This window comes from Uloborus diversus, chromosome 8 (assembly GCF_026930045.1).
Source record: "Uloborus diversus isolate 005 chromosome 8, Udiv.v.3.1, whole genome shotgun sequence".
Taxonomy (NCBI): domain Eukaryota; kingdom Metazoa; phylum Arthropoda; class Arachnida; order Araneae; family Uloboridae; genus Uloborus; species Uloborus diversus.
In genome coordinates this window covers 137,390,793-137,409,144 of record NC_072738.1, presented here as the reverse complement: position 1 = coordinate 137,409,144, position 18,352 = coordinate 137,390,793, and positions in this window count along the sequence as shown.

The window sequence follows — 18,352 nt, the reverse complement described above, 5'->3', positions numbered from 1 at the left end:
CTAATATTCAGTAACTTGCCTGAAATTATCCCGGAAGCTTCCTGAAAAATTCAGAAATCTTCCGGTTTGAACCCAGTCGTGTCCTAGAACTTTAGTATAAACTTAGGTTGGTATAATATAATAGCTTCGTACCTTCCTGAATTATTAAGAAAGTTCCATAAGCAATATTGCTAACATGGCTAAAGCTAAGCAAGAATTACAAGTAAGAAACGCGAATTTTACTCGCCTGCAATTGCTTGCAAAGTAACGTAGTCCATACTTATTCGCTCCCCTTGGGAGCTTAACCAGCATGGACATTGAACTGCTGCCGATACACTTTATAAATACGCTCAGTTAATCTTTAAACTGGGAGCTAAAAATATTTTTCAATGATACTTGATTTTTCCAGGAAGTGGATAAAAACCATTGAAATACCGAAACATTACACGGAAATACTCAGTAACGTTTCGGAATTTTTTTACGGTGCAGAAATCCAAACTAATTCGGGCCGAACCCTGTTCCGATTCCAGTAAATTCTGATTTCCCGAGGAACCAATTTGAACTCTTGTTATTAATTCAATAAAGATATGGAAGTTTTGGTTTTTGGTAAAGTGATTTTACCCCAGCTAAAGCATGAATGCTTAACACGGCGTCTACATTATAGTTGGTGGAATATAGTTCAAAGTATGCACATAACAATATTAAGTGGGACTGCAAAGTCAGACGGCAAATGACCGACACCGACTCCTCCCGGAGTTTTAGAACCTTCGATTCTGACTCCGACTTCTTTATTTCAAAAAAAAAAAAAGTCGGACTCATTCTAACTCCACAAGCACAGGCAAAATTGCGAAATTTGAGGAAAAATGACCGAATCCAACTCTTGGAATTTTAAACCTTCGACTCCCGACTCCGACTGCGACTCCTATACTTCGGAATCAAAATTAATCCGACTCCGATTTCACGGCTCTAACTCCGACTTATTAGACCTGGTATAAAATGCATAATTCTAGTGTACCTACTAATAACCTAGTGTACATAAGCAAGGTAATGTTTTTACCTGCTCTACTGTCCTGTTACGAGCGTCAGTTAAGTGAAGAATGCTGATTGTGCTATAAGTTGATCTATAAGTTATGCTATAAGTTGAATGCTATAAGTTGATCAATCTCCTACTGTTCCGTCTGATGCAAGATTTTGATTAACTTTTCATAGCAGATTAATTATGCAGTATAATGTTTGGAAAAATCTTGATTATCTCACTGTAAAAAACAATTCAGAAACGGTCTTGGAAAATGATGGGCGGTTTTATTAGGAAGGTTTCTGAATTCTTCAGAAAGGTTCCAGGTTAACTTCAGAAAAGTGATTTTAGCCGGAAACTTTTCCTTTTTCACCCACCACTTAACTATGCGCCTTAGGTTTTTCATGTTTGTTACTGTCAGAAGTTGGGCTTATTAGTTGCTCATTAATTTCCAGAAACGCTTTGGAATTCGTTTCTGCAGTCTAATCCTTTGACCATATTCTCACATTATGCCTCTAGATAGAGCAAACCTAATCTGACGGCTAACGTAAGGGTGTGATTAGGATCTGCGTAGCTTTCACAATGCTGCCAGGGGAAGTCCCCCCCCCCAACTATGCCGTGAGTTTGTTCAAAAAGTAAAAGAATCTATGAAAACAATTTTCTCGCATTGATTGACCGCTTGAATAGAGTACAATATCTCTGAAGTTCATTTTGTTTTTTTGGCTTCGGTTAAAAGCTTCGATTTTTAAAAAGTTCATCTGGTCGACGTACACGCTTTTTTTTTTTAAACGAATTGTTTTACGATTAATTCGTAATCTCTTGCAAATTTTCTCATTGAAGCTTTTAACTTAAATTAAATAAATGTCGTGGAACCTTTTAACGACTTTTCTCTTTCTCAAACTATGAGCCGCGACTCACTGCTCAATTGAGATACTTTTATAGTCTAATCAGTTTTCCGTAAGGCCCTTATAACTATAGTTGGGGTAACCCTAACCTGAAAGCCCCGTAATACTGTGATTACACTGTAAAAAAATTCCGAAACGTTACTGAGTATTTCAATGTTACGTTTCGGGATTTCAATGGTTTTTATACACTTCCTGGAAAAATCAAGTATCATTGTCAAAAAGTTTCCTGAATTGTTACAACTTGCACGAATGTTGACTTCTCACTGTTATGAAAAATATTTTTATCTCCCAATTTAAAGATTAACTAAGCGTATTCATAAAGTGTATCAGCTTCAGTTCGATTACGGTCCGTCCATGCTGATGAAGCTCCCAAAGGGAGCGAAATAGTATGGACTATGTTGCTTTGCAGGAATTGCAGGCGAGTAAAGTTTACGATACTTGCAATACTGCTTTTGGAACTTTCTTAATAAATCAAGAAGGAGCCAAGGTATTATGCTGTACCTACATACGTTTACTCTAAAATTGCAGAGACACGACTGGTTTAAAACAGGATGATTTCTGAACTTTTCAGGAAGCTTCCGGGATAATTTCAGGAAGGTTACTGAGTTTTAGCGGAAAACATTCCTGGTTCTTGTAAGGTATTTTACTGGCAGAAATTGGGCACATTAGCTGCCCATTATTTTCCAGGAACGTTTCTGAATCGTTTTTACATTGTAGGACAAGCATAGTCTTCACAATGCTGCCATGTTAGGTTTTCTCCAAGTACAGGGAACCGACGCGTCTGCCATTTTGAGTCAAAATCTTCGTCTACTCGCGATAGAGTAGTGCAAGAACACTTAAATAGGTAAACTACTTTTTTTTAAAAATATGGGTGTCCTTTTGTTTATTCTGTTGTTCCTGAAGGCCTTTTTAATAATAAACATAGTAGAATTCGTTGTACAATGTGTCGAATTTTTATTTACTTTTTGAGTACTGCGGCATGCACGTAATACAAATGCGCGAAAAAACAAAATGGTGAATAGATATTTCGAATTTCAATCACTATTTACCTGAAATTAATGGCTTCTGAACATTGCATAAATGCATTCATTGCATTCTTTAATCTTCATTTGCTGGGTGCGTAACGAATATTTAAAATCCTCTTTGTAAAATCAAAGGATAAAAATTGTGAAGAATTTCACATGCCGCTTTTATAAAATGAATGCAACGCTCGTTAAAGAATCAATAACAATCCACGCTGGCTCAAATCTTCTCATATTTTTCAAGGTATATTTATCGAAGTATCGATTACTGGGATAATAAATACTTCTGAGACAAAAACGAAGCATACGAGTTTTTGCGTCGAAGTCCGATCAAAACAATCTGCAATAAAAGAAAGTGTTTCGTTTAATAACACTTTGAAGCTTTACAATGTATGTTTTTTCTTCTTTTTTCATTTTATGACGTATTTTATTTGATACTAGTGGTGCCCGCACGGCTTTGCCCGTAGTAGAAAATTAAAAGGTTTTTTTGGTTGGCTTGTATATTTACAAATAATGTATGGTGAATTTCCTGCTAATTGGCTTGCCCATGTTACGATTCCCCGTTATGATAACATGGTAACTTACTCGTCTATCTTATGATAATTTTGCTCGGGAAAATGTTTTTAAAGTTGGAATAGAAAAATAACAAAATCGAATTTTCAAAAAATCGCTTCGAGGTGCACACCTACATGCTACAAACTAATTTTATGCCAAATTCCATAAAAATCGGCCGAACGGTCTAGGCACTATGCGCGTCACAGACATCCGGACAGACAGAAAGAGATCCAGACAGAGAGATTGTGTTGATATAATCACATGGAGTATTAGAAAAAATAACAGAATTAAAAAAAAAATACTAAGAACTTTTCATAATGCACTCAAAAGGATAAAATAACTTTTCTGGGTCAGAAAGGATAATTTCAGTACTTTTGTAGTTTTCAATTATTCCAAGAAAATGACTCCACAAACGAGGAAAAGTGGGGCTCAAGTCAGGTAGAGAGTTTTTTTTATCATTATCTAACCTTCTGTCATAAATTTGAGTGTTGAAACATGCATATTTTCTGGGAAAGTTTGGTTTGAAATGACTTGAGCCGCACTTTTCCTCGTTTGTGGAGTCATTTTCTTAGAATAATTGAAAACTACAGGAGTACTTAAATAATGTCATTTTTGACGCAGAAAAGTTATTTTGTCCTTTTAAGTGCATTAAGAAAAGTTCTAAGTATTTTTTTTAAAAAAAAATCTGTTATTTTATTCTTTTTAGTGTAAATGCATTTCAGAAATAGAATAATGTTACTATCACGAAATTTCGCCTATTCTTTTCATATAAATGCTCCATACTAAAAGGAGAAAAAACTATAACCGTATCTAAAACTTTGAGCATTTGTCACTAAAAATTAATCCTTCTTCCCCTCTAGGATTTGTTTGCGTGCTAATTTAATCAGAACCATTTAAATATTAAAGATTTGCAAAACTAATTCATATTTCACAACATACAAGTTACTCATGATAAAGATTCCAATACGTGTCTTTACTTAGTCCCGTTTTCGATTATTGGCATAGATGAGGATAAAAATCCTAAGAAAGCAATGAAAGTGGATACATTTCATGCTTGCTCCAGAGAAGCCTTGTTTCAAAATTTTTATTATTATTACTATTAATATTGTTGTTGTAAGGCAACAAAATTTGTAACAATAGGTTTTATTCATAGACTAATAATAAGAGTAGACCGAGCTATAGCAACCCTTTTGCTGCTCATAAACCAAACCATGTGACTGGTGGATATCCTAGCAACAGCGAGCGTTAATCCTAGCAGACGATCAACGCCAGCGCGAAATAAAATAAATAGAATTGATGGAACACGGAAGAATGATCTTTTATGGAGTCCGATTTGTAAATTTGTTATTCTAAGTTGTAAATATTTTGTTAATATAGTGAGTTTTTCGTTTAGATAGTATTGTGCATTTTCTTTAGTCAATTTCAATAACTCTCTAAGCAATAAAAGATGCAAGCGACCAAGAAGAATCAGCAAACGGTAAGATTTTTACCTACAGTTTCAATTTAAGATACCGATTAGCACCTTTTTGCGTTAGCGCAAAATGTTTACGCCATTTCGTTCACGCCAACGCTGACAGCTCCAAATGAAATAAAAGTTATCGAAAACTGATCAAAAACTATTACTAATGTCAAAATAATGCATAACTAAAAGAAAAACAGTTCAATCTCTGTACTTGGAAGTTTTTTTTAATGAAAACACATTGTCTTAAAATACATGTCGAGTGCCAAACTATAGATAATGCTGCCATCTAGCAACCATGCTGCCAAAGTCTTCGCCAAGCCCTTCCACTAGTCACATGATACATCTATGAACCAATTTTCTTCATCAGCAAGAATGAGAAAGCTCGGTCTACTCTTATTATTAGTCTATGGTTTTATTATTAAACATTAAATGGGGAAATTACATGAAATTTGCTGTTTATCATCCTAACCGAAATAATAATTTTATTTTAGAAATGAATTTTTTAGCGTTAAGATCTACCTTAAAATTAAGGAAGTCATTTAGTGAAATCCCGAAGTCTTTAAGGGGTCTAGTTGCTGAGATATAAGCAGAAGCAGGCCTCAGATTTTTTCGTGACTATCAGGCCAAATATAATAAAAATGGTTAAAAAACGAAAAGTTTTTAGTTCTTTAAATGAAATATTGGTTATCAGCTTCACATTGCTTTGCTTATCGTTTTAAGCGTAGTAGTTAACTAAGATTTGTGAAAAAATTTCTTTTGAATTAAAAACAAAAACAAAATACCTTCATATAGCAAATACGAGTACAAAATTTCTTCGTTAGCTCTGCATTAAAGATACCACATTGTATATTTAGACAACTATATATTTATCGCTTTAAATATACACACACAGTCAAAAAGAACTAAGCAGTCTTTTACAAGACCCAATCGATAAATTTAAATTATTACGAAGTTATTTTTACGTTTTCGTTATTAATAGTTTACATGAACAGAAAACTAATTTTTTCTAATTTTAATTTCCGATTGTATCCTCTGGAACTTGTAATACACTGTTCAAATGTTAATCTATTATTTTTGAAATTAAGCTGTGTAGATTCAAATAGTGTTTTTCTGTGGAAAATAACGATCTTTGCGCTATAAATAGAAGAATTTCTTACATGACAAAATGAAAGTCAAAAATAGCAGTTATATAAATGATATTTTTTACTTGATTACAAGTTTTAAAATTTGCGAAACGTTTCAGTTTGGCGAATAAAGTGATAAAGCATGGATGATAAGAAAAAACGCAAAACTATTTTTAAAATAATCTCGGAAAATGTTTTACAAATATTCTTTATTCGTGTAAATTTTTCTGCTAAATAATTTGTGCTCCCAAATCTTCAAATATTTGTGCTCCTAAATCTTCAAATATTTGTGCTCTAAAAATATTAATTAATTGTTTGATCAATAAAAAAAATAAAAAATAAATAAAAAAAATAATTTGAATTTTGACATCTTGAATTCAAATTACGTTTTTCGCAATCACGTGTTTTTTTGCGTGTGTGCAGGCATGTGTGTGTGTGTATGTGGGTATGTGTGTATATATGTGTATGTGTGTGTGTGTGTGTTTGTGTCTGTGTGCAGGCGTGTGTGTGTGAGTGTGTGTGTGAGTGTGTGTGTATGTGTGTGTGTATATTTGTGTGTGTGTATGTGTGTACGTGTGTGTATGGGTGTGTGAGTGTGTTTGTGTGTACGTGTGTGTATGGGTGTGTGAGTGTGTTTTGTGTGTGTGTGTGTGTGTGTGTGTGTGTGTGTGTGTGTGTGTGTGTGTGTGTGCAGGCAGGCGTGTGTGTATGTATGCGTGTAGGATATGGACGCAACCTGGAGATGGTTTTCGCTATAGGAGCAGCATCGTGAGGCCGGTCGACGCGGCGGTGGTGCTGGCAGAGGGTGCTGGCGGGAAAATAAAATCAAAGGAACGTCAAAACCGTCACGTGAGAACAATAAGCAATCGTGATTGCTCAAAAAAAAAAAAAAAAAAAAAAAAAAAAAAAAAAAAAGAGCTGATGTGTGATCACATGACTTCATTTTATTTTATGCCAATTTAATGATAATAGTGCCTTGGAGTAAGCAAAGAAACACTTTTAACATTATATTTTTACCCCAAGTTTGTTGCGAACTGAAGCAAACAACAACAACAACACAAAAGTTTTATACAGATTAATTTCCCCAATATTGGACATTTTAATGTGCTTCATTGTAGTGATTGCAATGCCGGTATACCGAACACCGATATTTCGAGCAATTTCGTAATTTCGTAATCTCGGTATTTGCCGAGATTACTCGGTATTTTTTGCTATTAACTATAAATAGTTCCAACTAAAGAATTATGTGTGTGTGTGTGTGAATTCAACTTATTAAACATCTACTGATATTTTAAATGTACATTTCTTTTTCCATGATAAAAAACCAAAATCAATCTATCGATGTAAAAATATGGCTTCAAACGAACTAATAGTATATTACAAACCAAAAGTAAACGAAAACATTGCAAAATGATATTGTCATTACTAGATGGTAAGACGAATCGCATTTTCGTGCGCCTTTGTGCACCATGTTTTTGTTTTTTCCATTTCCCCGATCACTCACTTTCCCTTTAGTGAGAGTTAATTTCGAGTGTAATTTTGAATGCATTTGTCCGATGACCAATTTATTCTAATCATCAACTGTAGTAATACTTCATATATAAATTTTTAAATTTGCCTCAACCGTATTAAATTTTGACAAAACAAAATTCTTGTTAGCACAACAGGTGGTAATTTGTTGTCACCAGATTGGTTTGTTGTCCTGTCTCGCTCTTTGACTTTATACTGGACAAGATAATATTTACAGAATATATAGTGCCTTGAAAATTTCCATAGAAGCAAAACATAATCAATTGAAGCGTATTTTTCAGATATTTACATGATTATAATTGTAAAGAATTTTGAAAACAAAGCGAAAACGAATAAGCGAAACTAAGAACATCAAATTTAGTCAAGTTTATCGTAAATTTCAAACCAAGGTGTTAATAAAAAGCAAACACAAACCTCTCCTGCTCAAGAATAAATTATGTTAATATTGGAAAGGTATCGTCTCTCGGAAAAAAACTACAACTTGCTATGAAATAATATAAACAGTACAAAAGAAAGACACACACACACAAAAAGGACTTATCCAAAAATAAAGCGCAAGAGACCAAAGTATTTGAAGATGAAACAATTTTAGGCAGTTAGAGAAGGTGAATCGAGCATTGTTAACAGTAACACCGACCTGCGTGAATTCAGAAAGAATATTTTCAACTGCAGGAAAATTGAGCACTAAAATGAGTTAAACTAAAATCCAAGCTAGAGACAATTCAATTGATGCATTATATTTTTTACTATTATTAATTTTTTTATTATTACATTTGTTCTTAATACGTTTTCATAAATAATACATCTTTTGCACACAATTAGGAAATGTGGCAAGGAAATAATAAGCTTTCCAGCATTTTTTGAGAACTTTCAAATACTGGTATTAATACCGGTATTCCGGTATCACGTTTTAAAAATGCCGATTAACGGTATTGAATTTTTGGTCCGGTATTGCAATCCCTAACTCAATGGTCAACTCGCTAAATATCGCCAATAGCGGCTAAAATGAAACCAGATTTAAAAAAATAAATTAATAAATAAATAAAAAATAGTAATTTAAAAAAAACCCGCCAAATTTGTCACCAAATTGATGAAAAAACTTGATGACCAAAAGCTTGGCGATATATCGCTAAGTGTTTGTCATATTATAACACCACTTAAGTTTGCATTGAAATTAACAATGATATCCCACCAAAATGTTGTAAAAAAAAAAAAAAACGCCAAATTTGTCACCAAATTGGCTAAAAAACTTGGCTACCAAAAGCTTGGCGATATATCGCTAAGTGTTTGCCATATTATAACACCACTTGAATTTGCATTGAAATTAACAATGATTTCCCACCAAAAAGGTGTAAAATACGACCTTTGGAACATCCGAATGCAACCAAAAGGGTAGGTGCACAACTAGACCTCACCAAGAGTCTACCTACCAAATTTTAACTTTCTAGGCCATACCATTTTTGAGTTATGCGAGATACACACGCATATACGCACATACATACGGAGGTCACAAGAAAACTCGCTGTATTTAATTCGGTGATCGTCAAAATGGATATTCGGGGGTCTATACTGTCTTAGGCATATATTCACGTGTGGTCGGGTTTAAAAAAAAAAAAAAAAAAAAATCAATATTCATTCGGGGGTGAGCAAAATGGAAATTAAGGCCGATTTTCGGGTGAAAATGTTTTCACGAATACAATACTTCCTTTGCTTCGTAAAAGGAAGTAAAAAAGTAATTTTATGATTTATCTTAATCTCATTTTAGTCAACCGCTATATTTCAAAAACTCTTCGACGTTATTTTAAGCAAAAGAAAAAAACAAACTTTCTTCTAAAATTTGTGATACTTTCGTATATTTGCAGACGATATTACTGATAATTAAAAATGACACTCCAGTCAGTGTCACTCATGACAGTACCAGTCAGAAATTTTAACAGCATTTTCCCTGTCAAATCAAAGAAAGCTTTACTGTACTTTAGACAACAAAAGCTTTTTGTAAAAATTAAATGAGATATTTAATGCTGTAAGTAATTATGGTTAGTAATGTTTAAATTAATTAGCTTACTTAAATTCGTGAAATTTAAAGTGCAAGAGGCGCTTTCCTGGGAATTAATGATGATTAAAATGACAAGTGAAGGTAAGAGCAGTTAGATTATGCTATAATTTGGTTCAGATAATCTCATAAGATTTTATTCAGTTACATTAATTAAATACATATGGCACATTTGAAACTTGACTTGCACAACTATAAACAAATTAAACCGAGGAAGTTTATAATTTGTAGCACTAAGCTGTAGTTTGTTTGAAGCACACAAAATGTTATCTTTTGATTTCCTCACTGCTATGTATTTGATGAGCATTGGTTGTTTGATTTCGTATAATACTATGAATATAATTAATATCGAATTAACTTAGTATGTTCATGAATTCAGAGCTTAAGTGTTGAATGTTGGCAAATCGGCAGCATAGTGGATTACTCGCTATTGAAAAGCGCTGGTCGCTGGTAGTAGTAGACTGTATATGATTTATTTGAGAAATAAACTGAAGGGCACTCGAATTGAGTTTCAATTTATTTTGGAAATTTCCAAATTGCAAGTTTCATACAACCTCGGTCTTACCGATTTGTCTGCTTCACAGAGACCGCCCATATAAATAGCAATAGCGCTGTCACAGTAAATAAATGAATTACACACACACAATAATTAACAGAAACTAACTAGAAAACCATACAATAGTGTAATAATGAAAAAATATAAAATTAGTAGCAATCAAAGAGTATAGTAAAACATGTGTCTGGACGCATTAATTTTTTACCCTTCCCGTTATCGATACACGAGGTCGCCAAATTTAGCGAGTTTCAGTGAATGGTGGAACACATGGTGAAATCACGTGGTATCTTCAATTTCTCGCCAAACCTTGAAATATGGCGTTTTTCTTAAAATTGGGCAGACTTTAAGACCCTATATTCAGTAAATCACCAATCATTAGCCAGGACTCAGTCAGGCCTAGGACTGCAGTTTCGTGCTTAATAGCACTCATCAGCCCGGCATAGGAAAGTGACTGAACTGGAGATGGAAAACCTCTTAAGGAAGCCAAGAGTGCGAAACAAACTGGTAGCTAATATAGAATTAGCAGACCAGGCGAGTGACCGAAGCAATGGTTCGGTTCAACTTAAAGATTGAACGCGAGGCAAAGTATATTCAGTAAATTACCAACCATTAGCCATGGCTAAAGCAGAAATACGTGAAATACACCGCCAGCAGCTCAGTCACTTTCTTATGCCGGGCTGATGAGTGCTAATAAGCACGAAACTGCTGTCCTCGGCTGGAAATGACTGAGCTGGCGGTGTATTTCACGTATTTAAGACCCTATATTTCGAAAACGGGGATGCGAGGACAATAGTTTTTGATTAAACAAAATGCTTCAACATGCTCTTTCGATTGATATCTATTTCAACTTTTTTCATTATTATACTATTCGTATAATTCCCTGGTAAGAATTTAATAGTTGGCAACGTTCTGCAACTGTGCGGAAACCCTAGAGTTTGCTGTCCTTTTTGGTCAAATTTACGGGGAAATTACTAATTTTGTGATAACATATTGTTTTTTGTCTTTTTAATGGACAAAATATGTGGTTAAATAAAATTTCAAATTCCACAATATCTTCTTAATGAATGAAATATTTCGTTAAATAACGTTTAATGTTATTATACTAAAAGTATTGGAAAATTCGATTGTAGAGCAGCTTCAAGAACATCTTTTTAAAATATGGAAATTAAATTACTTAGTATAAAAAATTTTGTGTATGATATTCCACAGTTATATTCAGTAAGTTACCGCCATATAGTCAGGGCTAAGGCAGAAATACATCAAATACTCCACAGTTACTTCTTTTTAATAAACAAATCCGTCAGCGTTCTAAGTCTAAATTAACATCATTTTCGCATGATGAAAAAAGATTTGCACCATTGCAGTTTGAAATATGCCACTTTTATGGGTGAATTTTCTTAAATTGAAATTCAAAATGTTTCCTAATATTAACGCAATATATTTATGATAAGTCTAATGCTACAATCTGCATGATAGACATTAAACATGAAAAATAACGATTTTGCTGCTATAAAACTTTAAATGTAAAAGTTGGTAAAAAATTACCTATTTTTCTCCACCTCATGCTCTTCAATTTTTCTGCCAGTTGTTGCTTCAAATACATTCTGACGTTGTGGATATTCAGACAAATTAGTCCTTCGCAAAAGAACGATGTAAGAACTGACATAAACATGCACTGTAAGAAAATTCCGAAATATCACAAATCTTTCCGAACAACATTTAAGGATTTCATTGGTTTCTACCAATTTGCAGTGAAAAACAAGTATATTTGAAAAATGTTTCCTGAATCATTCGAATACTGACTTCTCATTGTTGTGAAAAACATTTTTAGCTATCAATGTGAAGATATACCTCCTCAGATTCTTTATTAGGTGTTTCGCCTTCCTTTTAATGATCGCGAAGGTGCTATCTATTACTACAAACATTCCTAATTTTTCTTAGAAGGTTCCTGATTTATTCAGAAAGGTCTTTTAGTGTGAACGTTTCTGAATTCTTCAGAAAGATTCCATGATAATTTCAGGAAGGTTGCTGACCTTTTTAGCGGTAAAGTTTCCTGTTTTTTTCTAAGTATGTTACTGGCAGAGATGTTGGCACAATACCTGCCATTATTTTTCATCAACATTCCTGTTTTTTTTTCTCTTTTTTTCATGCATTTACTGTTTAAATTGCAACATAAGCTCGTAGTTACACAGTTCAAAAAGTTTAAACTTCATAGGCTTCAAGAAAAAATTAAAAGCTATATCATGAAACAGAAAACATAATTAAAAAACGCGCGGATAAAAGGAATTTTTTTGTTTTAAAAAGATTATAATGGTGAAATTTCTGCAACGGTTTAACGTTAATGTTAACAGTTAATTTCTTTTATTCATAAAGAAGGGTAAGGTTTAAAAAAAGATTGAAAAGATCAAACATATGTATTTTTTGTACATTTTTTTTATGTTTTAGTTTATCACAAAAAAAAAGAAAGAAAAAAGAAAGAACCTGATGCGAAAAGAAAAACTAGTATTTTTTTAAAAATTGGTTCTACATTAGAAAAGATATTATTATTGGTTAAAAAATCTTAAGTTTAATTCAGCTGAAATCGTATTTTTTTTTTTTCAAGAAACCTTACTCTTCTTTTATAAGGAAAATTATGTACTTCCTACTATAAAGAAATTATCTTGCGTGTGTACACTTTATTATTATTTTTTATTTATCTTTTATTACTTGGAAGTAGACTACGGTAACGAGTTAAAATGAAATGAATTACATTTTTTGCCAATGTTTAATAGATAGAAGCTTTTAGCTTTGAGGTAATTATGAAATAAAGGAACATTTTAAAAAATGCATTGTATCCTGCGGTTTTTGTACTTTTGTTAAACGATAGTAAAAATGATAGTTAAAGCTTTTTCTTTGTCACTTAATCCTATTAATTTGCATTTAAGTTTCTTTAGTGTTGGGATTTTTCTTGCAATTGTGAAGTTTATTTATTTTTGCGTTTTATGTAATAATTAATTTCTTTTTATTGTGTAAGAATTAAAATATACTACCATTTTTAAAGTTGAAGATTTGCGAGTAAGTGTGATAAGAATCCTAACGCAGAATTTTCTTCGAGGCAAAGGATTGTAAAGTAAAAAATAAAATAGGGAATTTCTCTCTCTCTTTTTTAAAACTTTTTTGTTAGTAGCTTTATTTAATTTTTTACATCTTAGATTAACTCAGAACATACTCTAAAGCTGTCGGTTTAAAAAGATAAACAGAGTAATTTAAGTTAGGTGTTGGGAATACAAGACAAACCGACTTATAGATATATTAATGCTGCATGCAAAAAATATTTTAAAGAATTAATTTTAACTGATTTGTATTTTAAACAGGATTATTTACTTAAGTATGTAGTAGATAGGAGAGAAATAACTTTGGGGAAGGTAGAAAAACCTCTTTACTTCACAAAACGGTGCGCTTTCATTGTTTATGCTTCTCCCGATGACATCACAAATGATGAAATGCCATTCACTGTTGCCATTCGCAAAACGTAATGTTTAATTTGCTTCTTTACTCACATGTGCTGGTAACGATATGGTTGATAGCAAGCGTAGAGCGCAATATTTAATTCGCTTCTTAATTATCATAACGTGAAATCAAGGCGGACAGATGCGCCAAAAGTACATTATTTGTGACGTTATAAAGACCACGACTTGTTTGAAAAATCGGGCATTAAAAAAAAATAATTTAAAAACAACTTTTGGGAAAATAAAAGTATTTTCAGTGTCCATGTTTTTTTTTTTTGCTTATTCTATCAATTTTAGTGACTAAAAGTGGTACTTTTGACTGAAGGAAACAACCCCATTATATTTTTGTCATTATGCGTTTTTCTGTAATAAATTTTTGAAAACAGTGTCTTTGTTAGTCTTTTTCAGAACACCCTGTATGTGTCAAGAAAATGCAACCCTTCTCTGGTACTAAAAGTTATAACTTCCAGTCAGAATTTTGAGTTGTTTTTAAAAATGCATTGAATAATTTTGAAATTTTATCATCCTTAATAGATTCTTTCGCATTCCTTTCCCACTTAACTTTCAGTGCAGGAAAGAGCTCTCAACGATTTAATTAAGTTAAAGAACTTTCTTCCTGTAGCTGTCATTTGTTAATTACCCTTTGTTCAGTCTTTAAAACAAGCTCAGCGTTTGCTTCTGCTCTCCTAACTCCCAATTCTACTCGAAATATGGCTTCCTGGACCAACGTTTAAATAGAATCTCTGCAGAGCTCAGCAGATTAACAAAAGTTTGCATTTGGAATGACTTCGAAGCTTTATTATATTAATACACAATGATCTTTCCAGTTTAAACTTTAAATTTGAACTCAAGAACGAGATATATTCCTTTACGGAATAGTTTTGTGTCAATTATAAATCGCCGATGCTTTGTAACTTGCTAGGACCAGAAACACAATGAGTTAAAAATATATGTGTACCAGCGCATACATACAATCAAATATTTAAAATACTTCGTACTAAGAAATGAGTAATTTACGATAACGTGTATTTATGTAAAAATAAAAGCAATTAAAAAGAGTTGAAAACTCAGCAAACAACTGTTTTGAGACTGCAAAACTAAGCCTCTTCATCTCTACATAGTATAAAATGAAGTCTCCAAAAAGCGTCTGTTTGTTTGAACTCGCAAAACTCGAGAACTACGCGGCCGATTGCGCTGAAATTTAAACAGTTTGTTCCTTTAAGTCCTGAGAAGGTTTGCAGACCAGTTCGAAAACAATTCGATGAATAGTTCTTTTTTTATTCCAATTTAGGCCCAATTTTCACATAAATTCCCGTATATGGGGTGAAAAATTACTTGCACATATTAATATTACATACGTTCGAAAGGGTAGAATTTTCCGCGTTCTACGCTATTTGTTTCAATGCTCTAACTTTATTACAGCGGGAGTTATTTGCGTTTTTAGCTCGATTTTTTTTAGGCTTAGCTGAAATTTAGGTACTACTTTCTTCATTAAATAAATGAATAAAAAGTGAAGGAATTGTCCCACAGCTTTCTTTTTGACGTCATTGGAAAAAGCGACCTTTTTTACTCCAGAGTTAACTCGACCTATGGTCGAAAAAATAAGCTTTTATCTCGAAAGGAAAAAAAGTTACAAGCCTTTTTAAATCAAGTTTCAGAAATCTCAATTCCATTCAAATTGTGAACCATTTTCTTTCGCATTTTAATTCCTTAAGCATTTTATTTTGTGTTTCCATAGTTACGCATTTTAAATCCATTTTTCTGGATTTAATTTTTTAAAAGTATTTTAATATTTTTTCCGTCATTGTTTGGAAGGGAAATCATGATGTTTTTTTTAAATTTATTTTTTATGCCTGATTGTTGAATATACGTCACTTGACACAATTTTTATTTTCAAGTAGGACCGGGCAAAGCCGGGCAACGCAGCTAGTCAGTGCATAAAAGAAAAATGATTCATGCACTAACGGTCTGATTCACTTGTAAGTAACTAGTGATGTAAAATACCTGGGTATTTATTTTCAGGGGTAAATACCCAGGGTATATACCCGGGTAAATACCCAAAGTGGGTATTTACCCGGGTATTTATTTCAAAAATTTATATTCAACTAAAATACTTTTCTGTATGTATTCCACTATGTATGTATATAACCAACCATATACAAAACAATAAATTTTTGCCCAAAAATTCTTTTTGATCACATATTTAAAGAAGTATTGTGTGAAACAACTTAGCAATCTAATGATATTCACATTAAATGTGTTGGATATGCCTAATCAATGTTGATAGCCAAATTTCGGATATAAAAAGCCATCCTACAAAAAGTAAAAACCTTAACTGGTTACAAAAAAAAGCAAACATCAATTTTTTAAGCTCCTAGTCTTTTATAACCCAGTAATATGTCCCTGCACGACATCAAAATGTAACAAAATTTCGCTCAATTTATTATTACTATTTATTTACCTATATCTTTTGCAGAAATTTCCTCTAAACCTAGTTCAAGTGTTCAGGCATATTCTGCATCTCATATATATATATATATATATATATATATATATATATATATATATATATATATATATATATATATATATATATATATATATATAATAAGCAAGCCAAATCCCAAATGTTAAACAAATTATATAAAAATAATGATGATAAAAAGGAAAATTGCAAATAGCCATTAAATAGGAAAACATAAAGTATGAATCCAGAGCTCATCAGCCGTGGAGGATTCATTAAATATGGTCAAAAGACCAAAATTTTTTTAACTATGAACTAAAAGAGAATGTTTAAGCTCCAGTACATGCAATATAGAGTAACATTGGGCAAATGCACCACATGCTAAACTATAAACAAGAACTCAAACCTAAAACTAAAAGCAGGGGGTTTCGCCTCGACTAATTAGGAAAACAAGTTCCGATAATTAGCCATCCACGGTATATATATATAATAGACACGCACACACACACATAATATACAGACACATTTAAAATTCAAAAATAGAAAGGAACAAACCAAAGATGTTCTGAAGAATGGATCTTGCGAACGAAGTGGCTCGTCTATCCCGTGATAACGTATCAATCCTAAGTTCGCTTATTTCATTTTGATATTTTGACTTTGACTTTTTATTGTATTTCAAGCATATGTATTGAGTGGGAGAAAAAAATAGAGAGGTTTAAGCTGTTTTACAATGTTTTAGTTTAAAGAACAAAACAATTTAATAATAAAAATAAATACAGTACAACATAAATGTTAGCATAAAAATACTTAATCAATCCTTTTTCTTCATAACTTCATCAAGTCTTTCAGTAAAAAATATTATAAACTGTGTAATACATATGTATGTATCAGTTTTACTAATTATTTCATATTTAGATTTAAAAAACTAATTCCCATTCACTTTCTGCATTTTTTGTAAAATACCCAGTTTTTGGGTATTTACCCAGGCCTTGGGTAAATACCCAGGTAAATACCCAAAAAATATTTACCTACCCACTGGGTATTTACCCGATCCACATCACTATAAGTAACTAACGGTCAGATTCACTTGTTCGTTACTTCACACTTCTACCTAAATTTGGCGATGAATATAAAAATTTCGGTAGACTTTAAGACCGCATATTTCACTAACGGGGTCACGAGGGCATATAATGTCTGCCTCCTGAAAGATGTTGTGCTATAGTTTGACCGCGAAAAGTTGAGCCTTTGCTCCGCCCCGTTTCAGAGTTGTCCATTTTCGTGAAGGGGCGATATGGATAGAGAAGTTGGAACGGAATTTGCAAGTACGTCAATGGTTCTCGAGATTGAATTTAAGAAAATAGCCTAAGAGGTAAATAATTTTAATTTTGTGCGGTCAAGGCAGTTGTCTCATTGGACAGGTCACATCCTACGTAAGTGGATGGGTCTTGGTTTTACTTCTTTCAAAAGCCATTGGTCAGAGATAACAACTCCCCCGACAATTAATTTCAATTGAAAATTGGCTCAAGTAGGGTTGCAATAAAGAATGCAAGGTTTGCATTTTTACTTTTTCGCCAACTCAACGCAGTTATTGCAGCAAATTAAATTTTTCAGGTCTAAATAATCACATCAAGAACACATACTTTGAGTAAATTTTTTTCATATCGCCAAAATGTTGCAAAACTCCAAAATATGGCACGAGTCCTTTCTTCCTTCGCTACCTATTTTAAGGAATGGAACCGTGTTCTCAATAATGATTGACAAGGGTCATTTGTTCGCGGTCGGACTATATGCTCATTTTATTGCTACAAATTTATCTTTTTTCCCATTATTGCACCATCGTATGCTTTCCTGGTAAGAATTCAATATTTATCTTTAAAGATACGAATTTCTCTCAGAAAAGAAAAAGAAAAAGCTTTTCTTTGAGACAGTTAAATTCGTAAATCATGCCTTGAAAAAGCAAAATGTGTTCATAATACATGGTAAATTTATCGATTCAGGAAGGCTTTAGAACCTCAAAGCAGAAACTCTCCAGTAAATCGATAAAAGCAGCTTTAGCAACAAAAGACAGCGTTGAAGAAATTACCAGCTTGAAGTCACTAATCTTCAATAAGTGCATTTTCACGTAGAAAATAATGCCCCGCTCTTGACAAGTGTCTATCTTCTTTTCTAATACTATACTCAAAATTTATTATGGAATAC